Source organism: Lepisosteus oculatus, chromosome 16, assembly GCF_040954835.1.
Source record: "Lepisosteus oculatus isolate fLepOcu1 chromosome 16, fLepOcu1.hap2, whole genome shotgun sequence".
Lineage (NCBI taxonomy): Eukaryota > Metazoa > Chordata > Actinopteri > Semionotiformes > Lepisosteidae > Lepisosteus > Lepisosteus oculatus.
Genome location: NC_090711.1, coordinates 17842729 through 17850228, shown reverse-complemented (window position 1 = coordinate 17850228; position 7500 = coordinate 17842729). Strand labels below are relative to the sequence as shown.

General features: G+C 63.6%; 7 non-coding genes across 7 annotated transcripts; all 7 read right to left on the bottom strand.

The window, feature by feature from the left end:
• Window positions 1-728: 728 nt before the first annotated feature.
• Window positions 729-919, bottom strand: LOC138223807 (U2 spliceosomal RNA). Its single transcript, XR_011182200.1, has one exon. It is a non-coding gene; the product is annotated as a U2 spliceosomal RNA (small nuclear RNA).
• An 816-nt stretch (window positions 920-1735) lies between these two features.
• On the bottom strand, window positions 1736-1926 carry LOC138223806 (U2 spliceosomal RNA). The gene has a single exon (XR_011182199.1). It is a non-coding gene; the product is annotated as a U2 spliceosomal RNA (small nuclear RNA).
• Window positions 1927-2747: 821 nt separating this feature from the next.
• LOC138223805 (U2 spliceosomal RNA) lies at window positions 2748-2938 on the bottom strand. The gene has a single exon (XR_011182198.1). It is a non-coding gene; the product is annotated as a U2 spliceosomal RNA (small nuclear RNA).
• Window positions 2939-3755: 817 nt separating this feature from the next.
• LOC138223804 (U2 spliceosomal RNA) lies at window positions 3756-3946 on the bottom strand. The gene has a single exon (XR_011182197.1). It is a non-coding gene; the product is annotated as a U2 spliceosomal RNA (small nuclear RNA).
• Window positions 3947-4765: 819 nt separating this feature from the next.
• Window positions 4766-4956, bottom strand: LOC138223803 (U2 spliceosomal RNA). Its single transcript, XR_011182196.1, has one exon. It is a non-coding gene; the product is annotated as a U2 spliceosomal RNA (small nuclear RNA).
• Window positions 4957-5773: 817 nt separating this feature from the next.
• On the bottom strand, window positions 5774-5964 carry LOC138223802 (U2 spliceosomal RNA). The gene has a single exon (XR_011182195.1). It is a non-coding gene; the product is annotated as a U2 spliceosomal RNA (small nuclear RNA).
• Window positions 5965-6785: 821 nt separating this feature from the next.
• On the bottom strand, window positions 6786-6976 carry LOC138223801 (U2 spliceosomal RNA). The gene has a single exon (XR_011182194.1). It is a non-coding gene; the product is annotated as a U2 spliceosomal RNA (small nuclear RNA).
• Between the last annotated feature and the right edge of the window lie 524 nt (window positions 6977-7500).

The window sequence follows — 7500 nt, the reverse complement described above, 5'->3', positions numbered from 1 at the left end:
CGGCCGCCCGGACTCCGCTCTCCCCCTCTCTTGCCTGCCTGCTTGCTCGCCTGCCTGCCCGCCAGTCCCGGGCGGGGGCCCTGCTCTTGGATCTCCTGTCAACGGCCCGACAACGACCGCAGCCGCAGGGGGGCGCCAGCCGGCCGGCCTCCTTAGCTTAGGCCCCTCCCACCAGCAGCAGCTGTGCCGAGCGAGCTGCAAGCGAAAGCGGACCGTCGGCACCTGCGGGCAGAGGCAAGGGGCAGCGCTCTCTCGGGAGGGACGGGGACACACACACACACAGACGCGCGCGCCTGCCCGCCTGCCGGAAAAAAAGGAAGAAAAGGTGTATATACTAAGTTTTTTGGAGGGAAACCGCCCGGCTGTCGAAAGGGGCCCGCCTGCGAGGACGGGGACACACACACACACACACACACACATACACACACACACACACACACACACACAAAAGCCACGCCTGCCTCCCTGGGAAAAGGCTGAAAAAACTAAGTTTTTTGGAGGGAAAACGCACGGGAGCCGAAAAGGGGGCCGGCCTGCTTGCCCAGAGAGTCGAGACGCGGGAAAGTGCACAGAGGGAGCACGGGAACGGAGACGGGGAGGGGGAGGGGGAGAGAGAGACACACAGATGGACGAGAGACGAGACCCGAGAAGAAGGAGCTCCAGTCCACCTCGCTTGCTTGCTTGCTTGCTTGCTTGCTAGCTACGTCTGTCTTTTCACCGCTGAGAGAAGGTGGTGCACCGCTCCCGGAGGCGCTGCAATACCGGGCCGATGCGTGGAGAGGACGGAGCAAGCTCCTGATCCAGCTCCCTGTTCCAAAAATCCGTTTAATATGTGGTCCCCCGATGGGGGACGTATCAGATATTAAACTGATAAGAACAGATACTACACTTGATCTTAGCCAAAAGGCCGAGAAGCGATGCCCGACGCCGGCCTTGGGCGGGCGCGCGGGCGTCCGGCTGGCGCGCAGCGGCGCAGGCCGACGCCTCGGGAGCCCGGTCCGCACGCGGCTGCCGGCCGCCCGGACTCCGCTCTCCCCCTCTCTTGCCTGCCTGCTTGCTCGCCTGCCTGCCCGCCAGTCCCGGGCGGGGGCCCTGCTCTTGGATCTCCTGTCAACGGCCCGACAACGACCGCAGCCGCAGGGGGGCGCCAGCCGGCCGGCCTCCTTAGCTTAGGCCCCTCCCACCAGCAGCAGCTGTGCCGAGCGAGCTGCAAGCGAAAGCGGACCGTCGGCACCTGCGGGCAGAGGCAAGGGGCAGCGCTCTCTCGGGAGGGACGGGGACACACACACACACAGACGCGCGCGCCTGCCCGCCTGCCGGAAAAAAAGGAAGAAAAGGTGTATATACTAAGTTTTTTGGAGGGAAACCGCCCGGCTGTCGAAAGGGGCCCGCCTGCGAGGACGGGGACACACACACACACACACACACATACACACACACACACACACACACACAAAGCCACGCCTGCCTCCCTGGGAAAAGGCTGAAAAAACTAAGTTTTTTGGAGGGAAAACGCACGGGAGCCGAAAAGGGGGCCGGCCTGCTTGCCCAGAGAGTCGAGACGCGGGAAAGTGCACAGAGGGAGCACGGGAACGGAGACGGGGAGGGGGAGGGGGAGAGAGAGACACACAGATGGACGAGAGACGAGACCCGAGAAGAAGGAGCTCCAGTCCACCTCGCTTGCTTGCTTGCTTGCTTGCTTGCTAGCTACGTCTGTCTTTTCACCGCTGAGAGAAGGTGGTGCACCGCTCCCGGAGGCGCTGCAATACCGGGCCGATGCGTGGAGAGGACGGAGCAAGCTCCTGATCCAGCTCCCTGTTCCAAAAATCCGTTTAATATGTGGTCCCCCGATGGGGGACGTATCAGATATTAAACTGATAAGAACAGATACTACACTTGATCTTAGCCAAAAGGCCGAGAAGCGATGCCCGACGCCGGCCTTGGGCGGGCGCGCGGGCGTCCGGCTGGCGCGCAGCGGCGCAGGCCGACGCCTCGGGAGCCCGGTCCGCACGCGGCTGCCGGCCGCCCGGACTCCGCTCTCCCCCTCTCTTGCCTGCCTGCTTGCTCGCCTGCCTGCCCGCCAGTCCCGGGCGGGGGCCCTGCTCTTGGATCTCCTGTCAACGGCCCGACAACGACCGCAGCCGCAGGGGGGCGCCAGCCGGCCGGCCTCCTTAGCTTAGGCCCCTCCCACCAGCAGCAGCTGTGCCGAGCGAGCTGCAAGCGAAAGCGGACCGTCGGCACCTGCGGGCAGAGGCAAGGGGCAGCGCTCTCTCGGGAGGGACGGGGACACACACACACACAGACGCGCGCGCCTGCCCGCCTGCCGGAAAAAAAGGAAGAAAAGGTGTATATACTAAGTTTTTTGGAGGGAAACCGCCCGGCTGTCGAAAGGGGCCCGCCTGCGAGGACGGGGACACACACACACACACACACACACACATACACACACACACACACACACACACAAAAGCCACGCCTGCCTCCCTGGGAAAAGGCTGAAAAAACTAAGTTTTTTGGAGGGAAAACGCACGGGAGCCGAAAAGGGGGCCGGCCTGCTTGCCCAGAGAGTCGAGACGCGGGAAAGTGCACAGAGGGAGCACGGGAACGGAGACGGGGAGGGGGAGGGGGAGAGAGAGACACACAGATGGACGAGAGACGAGACCCGAGAAGAAGGAGCTCCAGTCCACCTCGCTTGCTTGCTTGCTTGCTTGCTTGCTAGCTACGTCTGTCTTTTCACCGCTGAGAGAAGGTGGTGCACCGCTCCCGGAGGCGCTGCAATACCGGGCCGATGCGTGGAGAGGACGGAGCAAGCTCCTGATCCAGCTCCCTGTTCCAAAAATCCGTTTAATATGTGGTCCCCCGATGGGGGACGTATCAGATATTAAACTGATAAGAACAGATACTACACTTGATCTTAGCCAAAAGGCCGAGAAGCGATGCCCGACGCCGGCCTTGGGCGGGCGCGCGGGCGTCCGGCTGGCGCGCAGCGGCGCAGGCCGACGCCTCGGGAGCCCGGTCCGCACGCGGCTGCCGGCCGCCCGGACTCCGCTCTCCCCCTCTCTTGCCTGCCTGCTTGCTCGCCTGCCTGCCCGCCAGTCCCGGGCGGGGGCCCTGCTCTTGGATCTCCTGTCAACGGCCCGACAACGACCGCAGCCGCAGGGGGGCGCCAGCCGGCCGGCCTCCTTAGCTTAGGCCCCTCCCACCAGCAGCAGCTGTGCCGAGCGAGCTGCAAGCGAAAGCGGACCGTCGGCACCTGCGGGCAGAGGCAAGGGGCAGCGCTCTCTCGGGAGGGACGGGGACACACACACACACAGACGCGCGCGCCTGCCCGCCTGCCGGAAAAAAAGGAAGAAAAGGTGTATATACTAAGTTTTTTGGAGGGAAACCGCCCGGCTGTCGAAAGGGGCCCGCCTGCGAGGACGGGGACACACACACACACACACACACACATACACACACACACACACACACACAAAAGCCACGCCTGCCTCCCTGGGAAAAGGCTGAAAAAACTAAGTTTTTTGGAGGGAAAACGCACGGGAGCCGAAAAGGGGGCCGGCCTGCTTGCCCAGAGAGTCGAGACGCGGGAAAGTGCACAGAGGGAGCACGGGAACGGAGACGGGGAGGGGGAGGGGGAGAGAGAGACACACAGATGGACGAGAGACGAGACCCGAGAAGAAGGAGCTCCAGTCCACCTCGCTTGCTTGCTTGCTTGCTTGCTTGCTAGCTACGTCTGTCTTTTCACCGCTGAGAGAAGGTGGTGCACCGCTCCCGGAGGCGCTGCAATACCGGGCCGATGCGTGGAGAGGACGGAGCAAGCTCCTGATCCAGCTCCCTGTTCCAAAAATCCGTTTAATATGTGGTCCCCCGATGGGGGACGTATCAGATATTAAACTGATAAGAACAGATACTACACTTGATCTTAGCCAAAAGGCCGAGAAGCGATGCCCGACGCCGGCCTTGGGCGGGCGCGCGGGCGTCCGGCTGGCGCGCAGCGGCGCAGGCCGACGCCTCGGGAGCCCGGTCCGCACGCGGCTGCCGGCCGCCCGGACTCCGCTCTCCCCCTCTCTTGCCTGCCTGCTTGCTCGCCTGCCTGCCCGCCAGTCCCGGGCGGGGGCCCTGCTCTTGGATCTCCTGTCAACGGCCCGACAACGACCGCAGCCGCAGGGGGGCGCCAGCCGGCCGGCCTCCTTAGCTTAGGCCCCTCCCACCAGCAGCAGCTGTGCCGAGCGAGCTGCAAGCGAAAGCGGACCGTCGGCACCTGCGGGCAGAGGCAAGGGGCAGCGCTCTCTCGGGAGGGACGGGGACACACACACACACAGACGCGCGCGCCTGCCCGCCTGCCGGAAAAAAAGGAAGAAAAGGTGTATATACTAAGTTTTTTGGAGGGAAACCGCCCGGCTGTCGAAAGGGGCCCGCCTGCGAGGACGGGGACACACACACACACACACACACATACACACACACACACACACACACACACAAAAGCCACGCCTGCCTCCCTGGGAAAAGGCTGAAAAAACTAAGTTTTTTGGAGGGAAAACGCACGGGAGCCGAAAAGGGGGCCGGCCTGCTTGCCCAGAGAGTCGAGACGCGGGAAAGTGCACAGAGGGAGCACGGGAACGGAGACGGGGAGGGGGAGGGGGAGAGAGAGACACACAGATGGACGAGAGACGAGACCCGAGAAGAAGGAGCTCCAGTCCACCTCGCTTGCTTGCTTGCTTGCTTGCTTGCTAGCTACGTCTGTCTTTTCACCGCTGAGAGAAGGTGGTGCACCGCTCCCGGAGGCGCTGCAATACCGGGCCGATGCGTGGAGAGGACGGAGCAAGCTCCTGATCCAGCTCCCTGTTCCAAAAATCCGTTTAATATGTGGTCCCCCGATGGGGGACGTATCAGATATTAAACTGATAAGAACAGATACTACACTTGATCTTAGCCAAAAGGCCGAGAAGCGATGCCCGACGCCGGCCTTGGGCGGGCGCGCGGGCGTCCGGCTGGCGCGCAGCGGCGCAGGCCGACGCCTCGGGAGCCCGGTCCGCACGCGGCTGCCGGCCGCCCGGACTCCGCTCTCCCCCTCTCTTGCCTGCCTGCTTGCTCGCCTGCCTGCCCGCCAGTCCCGGGCGGGGGCCCTGCTCTTGGATCTCCTGTCAACGGCCCGACAACGACCGCAGCCGCAGGGGGGCGCCAGCCGGCCGGCCTCCTTAGCTTAGGCCCCTCCCACCAGCAGCAGCTGTGCCGAGCGAGCTGCAAGCGAAAGCGGACCGTCGGCACCTGCGGGCAGAGGCAAGGGGCAGCGCTCTCTCGGGAGGGACGGGGACACACACACACACAGACGCGCGCGCCTGCCCGCCTGCCGGAAAAAAAGGAAGAAAAGGTGTATATACTAAGTTTTTTGGAGGGAAACCGCCCGGCTGTCGAAAGGGGCCCGCCTGCGAGGACGGGGACACACACACACACACACACACACACATACACACACACACACACACACAAAAGCCACGCCTGCCTCCCTGGGAAAAGGCTGAAAAAACTAAGTTTTTTGGAGGGAAAACGCACGGGAGCCGAAAAGGGGGCCGGCCTGCTTGCCCAGAGAGTCGAGACGCGGGAAAGTGCACAGAGGGAGCACGGGAACGGAGACGGGGAGGGGGAGGGGGAGAGAGAGACACACAGATGGACGAGAGACGAGACCCGAGAAGAAGGAGCTCCAGTCCACCTCGCTTGCTTGCTTGCTTGCTTGCTTGCTAGCTACGTCTGTCTTTTCACCGCTGAGAGAAGGTGGTGCACCGCTCCCGGAGGCGCTGCAATACCGGGCCGATGCGTGGAGAGGACGGAGCAAGCTCCTGATCCAGCTCCCTGTTCCAAAAATCCGTTTAATATGTGGTCCCCCGATGGGGGACGTATCAGATATTAAACTGATAAGAACAGATACTACACTTGATCTTAGCCAAAAGGCCGAGAAGCGATGCCCGACGCCGGCCTTGGGCGGGCGCGCGGGCGTCCGGCTGGCGCGCAGCGGCGCAGGCCGACGCCTCGGGAGCCCGGTCCGCACGCGGCTGCCGGCCGCCCGGACTCCGCTCTCCCCCTCTCTTGCCTGCCTGCTTGCTCGCCTGCCTGCCCGCCAGTCCCGGGCGGGGGCCCTGCTCTTGGATCTCCTGTCAACGGCCCGACAACGACCGCAGCCGCAGGGGGGCGCCAGCCGGCCGGCCTCCTTAGCTTAGGCCCCTCCCACCAGCAGCAGCTGTGCCGAGCGAGCTGCAAGCGAAAGCGGACCGTCGGCACCTGCGGGCAGAGGCAAGGGGCAGCGCTCTCTCGGGAGGGACGGGGACACACACACACACAGACGCGCGCGCCTGCCCGCCTGCCGGAAAAAAAGGAAGAAAAGGTGTATATACTAAGTTTTTTGGAGGGAAACCGCCCGGCTGTCGAAAGGGGCCCGCCTGCGAGGACGGGGACACACACACACACACACACACACATACACACACACACACACACACACACACAAAAGCCACGCCTGCCTCCCTGGGAAAAGGCTGAAAAAACTAAGTTTTTTGGAGGGAAAACGCACGGGAGCCGAAAAGGGGGCCGGCCTGCTTGCCCAGAGAGTCGAGACGCGGGAAAGTGCACAGAGGGAGCACGGGAACGGAGACGGGGAGGGGGAGGGGGAGAGAGAGACACACAGATGGACGAGAGACGAGACCCGAGAAGAAGGAGCTCCAGTCCACCTCGCTTGCTTGCTTGCTTGCTTGCTTGCTAGCTACGTCTGTCTTTTCACCGCTGAGAGAAGGTGGTGCACCGCTCCCGGAGGCGCTGCAATACCGGGCCGATGCGTGGAGAGGACGGAGCAAGCTCCTGATCCAGCTCCCTGTTCCAAAAATCCGTTTAATATGTGGTCCCCCGATGGGGGACGTATCAGATATTAAACTGATAAGAACAGATACTACACTTGATCTTAGCCAAAAGGCCGAGAAGCGATGCCCGACGCCGGCCTTGGGCGGGCGCGCGGGCGTCCGGCTGGCGCGCAGCGGCGCAGGCCGACGCCTCGGGAGCCCGGTCCGCACGCGGCTGCCGGCCGCCCGGACTCCGCTCTCCCCCTCTCTTGCCTGCCTGCTTGCTCGCCTGCCTGCCCGCCAGTCCCGGGCGGGGGCCCTGCTCTTGGATCTCCTGTCAACGGCCCGACAACGACCGCAGCCGCAGGGGGGCGCCAGCCGGCCGGCCTCCTTAGCTTAGGCCCCTCCCACCAGCAGCAGCTGTGCCGAGCGAGCTGCAAGCGAAAGCGGACCGTCGGCACCTGCGGGCAGAGGCAAGGGGCAGCGCTCTCTCGGGAGGGACGGGGACACACACACACACAGACGCGCGCGCCTGCCCGCCTGCCGGAAAAAAAGGAAGAAAAGGTGTATATACTAAGTTTTTTGGAGGGAAACCGCCCGGCTGTCGAAAGGGGCCCGCCTGCGAGGACGGGGACACACACACACACACACACACACACACACACATACA